This window comes from Macaca fascicularis, chromosome 2, assembly GCF_037993035.2.
Source record: "Macaca fascicularis isolate 582-1 chromosome 2, T2T-MFA8v1.1".
NCBI lineage: Eukaryota > Metazoa > Chordata > Mammalia > Primates > Cercopithecidae > Macaca > Macaca fascicularis.
In genome coordinates, this window is record NC_088376.1 from 187113758 (window position 1) to 187125336 (window position 11579).

Genomic DNA, 11579 nt, shown 5'->3' on the forward strand with positions numbered 1-11579 from the left:
TTATTTTACCCTCTTAACTCTTAAGATGGGATGATGCAGCATAAAGATTCCTGCCACATCCTGGCACCTGGATACCGGGCTGCCTATCTTTTAGAACCATAAGCAATACATTTCCTTTCTTAATAAATTACTCAGTCTATGGTATTCTGTTCCAGAAACACCACAAAAAGTGTTCACAAAACAAACTCATTAACCCAGGTATTTTCTGGACTCCTAATAGCATTGCCTTAAAATGTATACATTTGTATAAAAATGGACCCATAAGAATACTTTGCTAAACATTTTGTTATCTGTTATCTATAGGTCAGAAAGTGTTTCATATTTAGCCTTCTCTGAATATTGTAACATGGAGAAATGAATACAATTATTCTTTACAAATGGAAAAACTTGAAGTTGGTTGTCAGATGTTTAGTAATTTTTAAGGTTATTTTTGACAGATGACTTTTAGAAGAGCAGCAACTAAAGTAAGAGTAAATATCACTTAAATGTCAATTAGTGACAGATAATTAACCAGATACTCCATGGGGAAAGCACATACAAATTACAATAATTTTTATAAGTTGCCAAACATACTGTAGAGATAAAACTTCAACGAATTATATATGTTCTCAAAATTCTATTAGGGTAACAAAATGAAATGCAAAGATATTAAAAATATATTGAAAACGATTACTGCAAGTTTTCTTAAAATATAACTGATAACTTTAAATTTGTATTTAACTTACTGACATATACAAAAAATATTGTTAGTTGTGCTTGAACATTATGGCTATGACACTTTTGTATGTTCCAGTATCTCATGGAAACAGTTTATTTAATTAATTTATTTATTTTACTTATTCTGATAGATCTTGCTTTCTAGTGAAATATTAGCAAATATATGATACTGGCTTTTTGAAATCATATTGTTAGTTATCTGCCTCCTATAAAAAGCAAATAGAAACTTCTTCTATTCTTAAAAGTCTTCATGATATGAGAATCATATATTACTCTTCTAAATAATAGATACATATTTCTGAAGAATTTTATGTTTAATCAAATTACATAAAGATGGGACTTATTACATCTAATGTGATATCTCAGTCACAAGTTAAACATCACATAAATTATTTTTTAGTAAATTAAGCAGTTTTAAATCTTCTGTCATCACAATTCAAGGAGACTTACTTTCTAAGAAAAGCACACATTCAATCTGAAGTCATTGCGTGACTAGCTCTCCCTTGGGTAATGCAATGCCCGACGAAATGTTAAATACACTAGCGTTTCATGGTAACAAATAGGACTAGAAAAAAAAAATCATAGTTAAAAGACAGTAACAGTGTTGTAAAGATCAACACCTTTAGGTTTCTCAAAGGTAAAAGACTTGCTGTCACAATCAATAATAGCTGTGAGCACATATGGCTCCTCTAAAATGGCATCACTAGGAATGAAGTTAATAACACAGAGACAACAGTAAAAGCAATAAAATTGGTCTTTTCACCAATTATACAAAGTCCACTGATTCTGCATAAATAATCACAAGCAATTTTTTTGGCATACTCTTACGACAGAATGTATCACTCAGCGATGACTTTTTAATGAAATTGAGATAAAATTGCAAAGCAGACATTTAACTTATTTCAAAGACAGAATTGCATTTTCTTTAAGAAAAAATAAAACTCCTATTCAGTATTGTCGTAAAGTCATTTTACCCTTAGTATTTACCAAGTTATGCTATATTTTGAAATATTAATGCATTGGAAAGGCAGTAGACTACAGTAGGCTGCGCTAATTTTCAGTCCCACCACTTACTAGCTGTGTGAACTTGGACAAATGAAGGGAGTGTTCTAACCTTCATGTCCTCATTTGCCAAATGAGGATAATAATGGTATGACTCTGGGAGAACATGGGTGAAGGTTGAATGGAATTTGGTAGCATGATCCCATGAAATGATAAAAATTTATAAAGAATGTCTGTCACAGAGCTGCTTTTATGTGGAAAAAGCATGTGTATATTACATAAGCACAAACTTACTTGTTTAGCTTATTATTTTTGTTTCGATTTTGTGTATTTACCTCTGGCCACTCTGCTTCCCTGTTTCCCCAAGAGATATAGGATAACAGTAGAATCCACCATAATATCTTATTGACATATATCTGTAGAGGTTTATATTGATGTACACCCATATATACATCACGATTTTAAGTTTTACAAAAACAAACTGATATTTGCATTATGCTATTTTTTTCAAAGATAATTTCTATAAATTATTCCAAGTCCTCTGAGGTAGCTCTTACACCTTTTTTAATGACTGCATAATATTTTCTAGAATATACATAATTAGTCTTTTATTGAAGACTGAGGATTCGCTTGGTTTTAAGGTGATTTCCCCATTACAAAATTATATACTAAAATGTTTAAATGTCAGTAAGTTATGCTTTTGTTTTTATGGGTTATAATATCAGGTTTTGAATTTCTGTGTTGAAATGCACATGTTTATTTGAGTTTAGAGACTGTACTAGAACAAAAGTTCTGCAGAGAGCTTTGTTGCCATCCAATAATATGTCTCAAGTATCTAGAAGAGTGAGTAGAATTTTTTATGGTTCGACAATGTATTCAAAATGCCTAGATGTGTGCCTACATTTTATTAAGCTCAATTTGTATTTTTTGAATAAATGAACAAAAGGATGTAATATTTCATATTTTTAAGACCAATGTGTCATTTTCTCTACATCCCAACCACCAGAAGATTTTGTAACTCTTGTATATTTTAAATTTTTTAGTGAATCTGAAAGGAAGAGAGTCTACCTTGTTGTATTTAATTTATATTTTCATAATATATTTTATCATCTCATTTCTTGATTATTTGGGTTGCTCTTTTGTGAGTTATCAATTAAAATCCTACCTGTTGTTTTATTTTTTCTCAGTTTGTAAGAGATATCTGTATTACTATAGAAATTGACTCTTTAATCTTTCTTCTGCCTTATTTATATATTTCAGATCTATCATATATTTATTTTGCTTATTATTTGATATATTTATTTTGCTTATTATTTGGATCATGAGGTCAAGAGATCGAGACAATCCTGGCCAACATGGTGAAACCCCATCTTTACTAAAAATACAAAAATTAGCTGGGCTTGGTGGTGCACTCCTGTAGTCGCAGCTACTCAGGAGGCTGAGGCAGGAGAATAGCTTGAACTGGTGAGGCGGAGGTTGCAGTGAGGCAGAGGTTGCAGTGAGCCGAGATCGCACCACTGCACTCCAGCCTGGCAACAGAGTGAGACTCTGTCTCAACAAAACAAAAAAAAGAAAGAAATTCAACTCCAGCTTCTGATGAAAAACATAAGTTCTTACTAGAATAAAATTAACAATTTCAATTAGTTTTCTTCACTGGATTCAACATCTCTAGGTAGCAACATATGTATACATCTTTAACTAATTTAATCCGTCATTGTTAAATGAGTTATGAATATACATAAATCTTTATGCAACTCTTATTTACCCCTCACAATAAAATGATTTTTGTGTGTGTGTTATATCTTTGGTTTTTATTTTGTGGATTTTCTTAAGCAAATAGATTTGTCAGCTTCATATTACTGGCTGAAAAACTACTTGAACAGATTGTACATAAAGCTAACAGTCCTATGGAAATAATTTCTATTTTAATTGTATAATTTAATACAATAACAAATAAAAGTTGAGAAAAAGATGTAGCATGATCTACTATTCTTTTAATTTTATTCTAGATTTACATTTTTGGCATTAATAGTTTTCAATTGAACTATACTTAAATTACCATTTAAATTTTTATTTTTACACGTTGAAATTTTTAAGAGTCAATAGACCTACAGTCCATATAAATGTAAATTTATTAATTGATCTACCTATCTATCCATACTTTCACTTTTAAAGACACTTAATAATGGTGATAACATAGAATTTGAATTAATAAAGAGATATTAGCCTGCTGTGTCTCAAATGGTCTCTTTTCGTATTATTAGCTTTGTTTCAGATATGTTGCATTTACTAATTTACATATCTTCTCCTTTTTCGGTATTTCTTTAAATACCTTCTGCTACAATTGCACATAAAAAGAAATAAAAGATGTCAGCAGAATAAAAACACATAGTAAAGGTCATGTGTTCAAAGTTGAGTGGTATCATCACTGGGAAAACATAAGATTCATAGACTACAAAGATGTTACTGTTATCCCTAAAACAATGTGGTTTTATATATCTAAATTCATTCCTTACCACTCAAAATATCTAGCTGTGCTTTATTTTACTTACCCACAGTTTGATAGTAAATCCTCAGAACTAAGTAGATGTTTCTGAGACTTCTAGGATTGAGATTTTTTAATTCATTATTTGTTATATAAGCATTTATTGAAAATAAGCACTGTGCTTCTTTTGGAGATACAATGGCTATCAAATCATAAAGCATAAAATGTAGAGGATTAAGCAGAAAAAATACATTTAATGGAAGAAGCAAACATTGTTACCATCCCATATGGGAGAGAAATCACATCTAGGCAGGTGATCAGGAACCTCCCTACAGGGAAATAAGAAGTAGAACAAGTTTAGGTATTGATCAGGAATGTTGAAGGACAGGAGAGAAAATGGCTTTACCTTCTCTGTCTTTCAAGAAGAAAGAGCTAGTAAATGCCTATGATAAAGAGAAAATATCAGATAAACTGAAACAGTATGACAAATATAAACAGTATAACTGAAGTAATAAGTGTAAAGTGAAAAATAATCCATTTAACCTAAAATCATAAACTGAGCAAACGGTACGGAGGCATTTTGATTCTATCATAAAAGCAGTGTGATATCATTGGTAGAACAGATACGGTCAGGCTTGTATGAGTCATACCTCTTGGTTAACAGTGTGGAAAAAGGATTAGAAATATTAAGATTGGAATATCTGCTGTGAAAAATAGAGAAAGCATAAAAGCGTATCTTTTATAAGCTCCCCCATATGTATGTATGTGCATTTGTGTATATGTATCATATATATATTTCTTATTGTAGTCTACTTATGCTTATTGTAATCTATAGAAAAATGATACCAACTATACAGCCTCTTCAAATTGTGCAGCACAATTGTTTCGTTAGTAAGTTCTACTTTGTTTTTTTCAAAGCATGCAGTTTTGGGATTTAAACACCCAGGAAAGTCATCTTGCCAATTAAACTTGATTTTGTCCTAAATTCATGGTTATGATTAATCCATTAGCTATCACTCATGCCAAGCAGCAGTCAATGGATAGAAAGCAGAAAATTATGTCAAATACATTAATTTCTACATTCCATGAAGTTTTTTAATGCTACAGTTACTTTCTCAAAAACACTTTGACATTTTGACAAATATGTGGAATGATCTCTATTCCTCTTGCAAACAAAATGCATTTTACTCCAATAATTGATCATTTCACTCTAAATTATGATCAGTTCTGGTTGAATAAATGCAGTTATTTGACATCTGCCAACACTAATATTTTTCTTCCAGTTTTATCTTTACCTCTTCTAGTCCAGCTATGAAATTTTTAGTCTTTGTAAAAATAATACCTCATAATTAAAATAAGTTTAGTTGCCATATATAGTTTGCTATATATTCTTTTAATGGTCTCTAAATGCATTGTCCCTTTTAGGCAATTCATTTCTAGAAACTTGATATTAACAACATATCAAATATATATACTTACTAAGATACTTTGTAGAATTCATATATTTACATACACTTGTTAAGTTGTGAAGCCTCACCAATATTTATATTGTACACTTATACTATGTATATTAGACTAAGGCTGTGCATTTTCATAATTTTGATTAACTGGATATTATTGTTTAAAAGAGTTTTATGCAGCACACATGTTTTTTATTTAGAAATAATGCTTTCCAATATTTTAAATAATGCTTAATATTTTAATAATCCAATATTGGATTAAAATAATAATCCAATGTTTTAAATAATCCAATATTTTAAATAATGCTTTCCAATATTTTAAATAATGCTTTCCAATATTGTAAAACCAATATTTTATTGGAAGTAACTAAAATGAACAAGTTGTACAATACAATTAAGGTTCTTCTTCTGTATGTTTTTAGTTTTACTGTCTCTCATCTATATCAGAAAAATGGGAGCCTTACACATTCTTTTTTTCATTTACATAACTGAATAGCTTATTAAGTGTTCTTGTTTTCACATTTTGTCTCATTCTTTCCTATTGTATCTGGGTTGCTTATCTACCTAGTGCCATCCTTGACTTTTTAAATTCATCTCTTTTATACTATTGCAGATTTTGAAAATAATATATTCTTGTTAACACCTATCCACAGTTTGTGAAACATATAAAAGTTAAGCTCTCTTTCAAAAAGTTTTTTTTATACAAAAGTATGAGATGCTGCAGTCCCACTGTACTTTCATACTCATTTGGATATTTTTATATCCAAGGCCTTTCATGAGCTCTTATATAGAGAACTTACCAGTACCACAAAGTCATTTATATCAACTTTTCCAGGCAATTTTTAAACAATTCATTTTATAAGGAAAAGATTGAAACTCCAGGAATGGAAAGGAGTGTAAACTGAGGAAATGGTTGCAGGGTGGCTGTGGTGGAATAGTTTTGGAACATCGTTAGAGTGGAAATTCTGTGTTGCAAATGCAAAATTACAGCCTGTTACATAGCATGTAAGATCTTTAATCGAATGGATACTTTTAATAAATGTGAATTTTCCCTTAAAGAGTGCAGTATATTTCCTACATACAGCCTTATCAGGTAATCATTGTTTGAATAGAAGTGAAAACATACAAACTAGATGAAGTTGAAGACTACCGTTCAAGTATTTACTAAGAGAGGACTTTGCTTCTTGCAACTATCCAAACTACTTGGCTTTTATTAGTTTAAACAAGTAAATTTTATGAACTGTTTTTATCATAAAGTTAGGCAAGCAGAACCCTTTTCTCCCCCTCTCTGCCATCAGTCTACTATTTAAAATCTACAAATACAGAGAAGCAAGCCAATGGGAAGGCACCTAACTGTTGCATTAAAATCCTCTGTTTGTGTCTTAAAATTTGAACTAATATTTAGTATTGAGAACACATAGACTATATAAAATAATTAAGATGTTCTCATATTATTTGTATTGAACTATAAAGTTTCTCAATAGTTCACTTCTACAAAAATGATCAGGGAACTGTTTTTGCATTTTCAGTCTTTGTTAGTGACTTGTTCTCTTGGAAAGCTCTTAAGGTTTTAATAATATAATTGTCACTTTATTAAGTTGATTTCCTGGAATAAGCCACCTGGCTTTAGCAACTACATTTGTATTTTCTAGGTACTAACTCTCAATATTTACAGTTGGTTTTATATATAAGATATTACATTTTGGAAAGAAATGAATGTGATCTCTTCAGCCAGTATAATGACTATAGTGTCATCTTACATGACTCACATACCTAGCTTTGGATTTACTTTCCAGATCAATTCCAAATCCAAGATTTGACTGGATTTTCCAAAATAATAAACCCATCTTTTGGTGCATAGGTCTCCAAAGAATTTTTCTGTGCATTTTGATGTGCTTTGTGTCAATGGAGTTTTAGAACATATACCAGTATACATACTTTATCATCTCCGAAGGTGACTAAGCAAAGACTGAGTCTGATATCAAACGTGAAAATAATTGAATTTGATTATAAAACAAAGGAAAAGAATTTAAAAGGTGACTCTAGTGAGTAGGGCAACATAACTTGGCAATCATCTTTATTTAATTCATAAAGTGATATTTGCATGTCTACTTATGTGTATCTATTACTCCAAAGCTGTGTTGTTCAATTCAGTAGTCACTAGGTGTATGTTGATATTGAGCACATGAAACGTAGCCAGTTTGATGGAAAAATGGAATTTCCAATTTATATTATTTGAATTGACTATTTAAATTTGAAAACAAGCTATGTAAAATAAGTTTTTGATTAAACACAAGTTTATTGGTTTGGTATAGGTACATTTCACTTTGATCACTGCATTCTACCAGATTTTATAGTTGTAGTTCATGTGGCAGATGCATAAGTAGTTTCTGCTATTACACATACATTTTCTTCTAGAAAATGTCATTGTATCGTTTCAGTTTAAATGAATCTTTTCAACACAATGATTTAATGTTGTAATGCACTTATTTGAACATTTCACATAGCGAATTAGAGTGATACTATGTAAACTCTCAGATTTTGATAATGTAATTGTAAGTACTAATTATTTTAAAGTGTTTTTTATACTTATTTTCCTTCAAATTAAATTATTTTTCTCATTGAAGTAAAAATGTATGGTCATATTTATAAATTTAAAACAAACTACTTCTCCTATGGAATTGAGTGGAGATACAGAAGCTAGTACAGATTGAGCATCCTTAATCAAAAAATGTGAAATTTGAAATTCTCCAAAATCTGAAGTTTTTGAGTGCCAATATAACACCACAAGTGGAAAATTCCACATCAGACATGTTATCTTTTCACTGTATTAATGACATGTCATATTTCTTACTGTTAAGTACTTATGTCTGAATATGCATAAGAAAATTATTGCTTATCCATAGCATAAAAATTCTGTCAGGAATGACGGAGTTGTCAAATAAGCACAGGTGATCCAGATTGGTAGCTGAGATAGACACTTTTGCTTTCTGATGTTTTAATGTAGGCAACTTTGTTTCATGCACAAAATTATTTTTAATTTATTTTTAAATACTGTTTAAATAAAAGTACACCCAGGCTCTGTGTGTAAGGTTTTAAGTGAAGTGGTGGTTAAATGAATTATTATACCTGAAACAAGTTGTTATTTCAGGTATGGAAAACTTTTCAAACTTTTCAAAAAGTTATCAGGAATATTTTACAAAGCAAAAGATCTCAATAAGTTATCAAACAATTGTCTACAGTATACAAGATCTTTCTACTAATATCAAAAATCAATTGATTCAAATATTGAAATAATGTAAGTATTATTCTTTAGCCTACAATAAACAGGAAATAAAAAGCACTCTTCAATTAATACATTGGTTATGTTTTATCTCCATTTTTGCAAGGAAATGCTGTCAATTTGTGGCTTTAATTATTCAACTTTCGTCATAAATTATATTCAACTTTTGTCGTAAATTAAAATTTTCAACTTTTGTCATAAATTATATGTCATTAACATATGTCAAAGAAGAGAATCTGCTAAACATAAGGATGTTATTTTCTATCACAATGGGTGGTGCCTCAGTTTCAACTAGACAAAATTTTGGATTAATTAGAATGCTAAAACAGACTGCGTTCCTCTTCACATTTTGTTCTACTGTTAGAAACACATTGAAAATATCTGTACGTTTTCTGAAGCAAACTTAATGAAAAGTTTTATTGATGTTTAGTTGTTAAAACCATTTAATATGTGCATGCAAATGTGTAAATCATCACCAGGTTTTGCAAATCTTGAATGAAAAAGAAGGTAGTCAAGTAACATTTTTTGGATTCTTTTTCAGACAGAGTCTCACTCTGTCACCCAGGTTGGAGTGCAGTGGGGTGATCTCAACTCACTGCAAACTCTGCCTCCCAGTTTAAGCGATTCTCTTGCCTCAGCCACGATAGTAGTTAGGATTACGGGCATGCGCCACCATGCCCGGCTAATTTTTGTATTTGTATTTGTAGAGATGGGGTTTCGCCATATTGGCCAGGCTGGCCTCGAACTCCTGGCCTCAAGTGATCCGTCCTTCTCGGCCTCTCAAAGTGCTGGGATTACATGCTTGAGCCACCGTACTCAGCCAATTAACTTAATGATATTGTGTTCTCTACCAATGATTGTTGTTTGAATGGCAAAAAAGAGTTTCACACAGATTTTCTGTACTGTAAATTCCAATTAAATACTTTCTTGAAACAAGAGAAATGCATGCCAATATTCGATAGTTAAGACCCCCCTGAAATTCAAGTGATTTATGCTTTCTCACCAATATCACAATATATAGTAACTAATATGAAACTAAATTTAGTACATTTCTGTACCGAAATATATGCAGAAATTGAAATTTTTCATAATACAAATCTATGATGATAACATTTCTCTAACAGGATAAATATGCAGAAGGTGTTTATTGTAATTCACAGCGTCATGTAAATTGGCTGCAAAGCTACTCTTTTTCTGAGAAAATTTTGAGGAATGCTTTGCTGATATTAATAAACGGAGTTTATTTTAATTTATCAAATGCCTATTTAATTTAATGCTAATGTTACTGAGTTGACACAGTTAGTAGATTGATATAATTTGGGAAGTGTTATTTTTGGAACTGTTACACATTTGCTTCTAAGTTAAATTTCCTCCTTCCAGGCTCAGGCTATGGCTATGACTTCCCTCGTGTCTGCGCTGGCTGCTCAACTGCTCTGTCCCCCGCAGAGCTGCCGCCTGCGCTCTCGCACCTTCCACCGTGCTGCACTTTGGAATCACCAGTGAGACAATTGTGAAACCAGCTTCAATTTCTGAGGAAGAATTGTTGAATTTAATAAATAAACTGAGTAATGTTGATAATTAGATGGCCACCTTGTTCAGCTGCCTCTTGCAGGGCACACTGATGAGAGAAAGATCTGCAATGCTTTTTCTCCAGACAAGGGTGTTGATGACTTTCCTGTAATGAATGTAGGACTAAAGTGTTTAGACCAGTATTCCATGTTACTGGCTACCCGATGGGATGTGCGGGAAACAATTAAGCAAACTGACATTCCAATCCTAGAGAAGACTGTGGTTGTGGCTGGAAGGTCAAAAATTGTTAGAATGCCCATTGTAATGTCACTGCACATAGATGGGGCACATGAACGTCCCAGAGATGATGCCACTGTTATAATATCTCCTGGATACTCTCCCAATGAGCAGTTGAAGAAACATAAAATTTTTGCAGATAGTGTAACATCCGCTGCAGGCATTCCAAGCCTGTTCACAATAGATATAATCAAGGAAAGAGCAGCAGTTATTGATGTGGGAATAACCAGAGTTCAAGATCCCGTAACTGCTAAACCCCAAATTGGTTGGAGATGCGAATTTTGAAGGAGTCAGATAAAAAGCCTGTTACATCATGCCACCTCCTGGAGGTGTTGGCCCCATGACGGTGGCGATGTTAATGAAGAATACCATTATTGCTGCAAAAAAGTGCTGAGGATGGAAGAACAGGAAGTGCTGACGTCTAAAGAGCTTGGAGTAGCCACTAATGAATTGTTGTGTCTTCTATGTCAAGAACAGCACTCCAAGCCAGCTCAAGAAGCAAAGCAGGCCAATAGAAAGACAATATATTTTATTTATTCTACTGAAATGGTTTAAAATGATGCTTTGTATTTATTGAAAGCTTAAATTGGAGGGTGTTTGTGCACATAGCTCTGCAGTACCTCACCAGGGGTCATTCCAGTATGCAGGGGTGTGTATCTAGCCAAGAGCAGCCATTAACCCAGTGCTGAGCTTGGGAGACATTTGTCATATTGAGATGGATACTTAACTCTGTCAAACCACCTCGGTTAAATGTTTGCCTTCACTAGGACTGCGTTTCCCAAATCCTATTCCAATAAGAGTTGATACTCATTTTAGGTACAAAAAC

General features: G+C 32.0%; 1 pseudogene; it reads left to right on the forward strand.

Moving 5' to 3' along the window:
- Nucleotides 1-10336: 10336 nt before the first annotated feature.
- On the forward strand, nt 10337-11308 carry LOC102122739 (bifunctional methylenetetrahydrofolate dehydrogenase/cyclohydrolase, mitochondrial pseudogene; annotated as a pseudogene).
- The last annotated feature ends 271 nt before the right edge of the window (nt 11309-11579 follow it).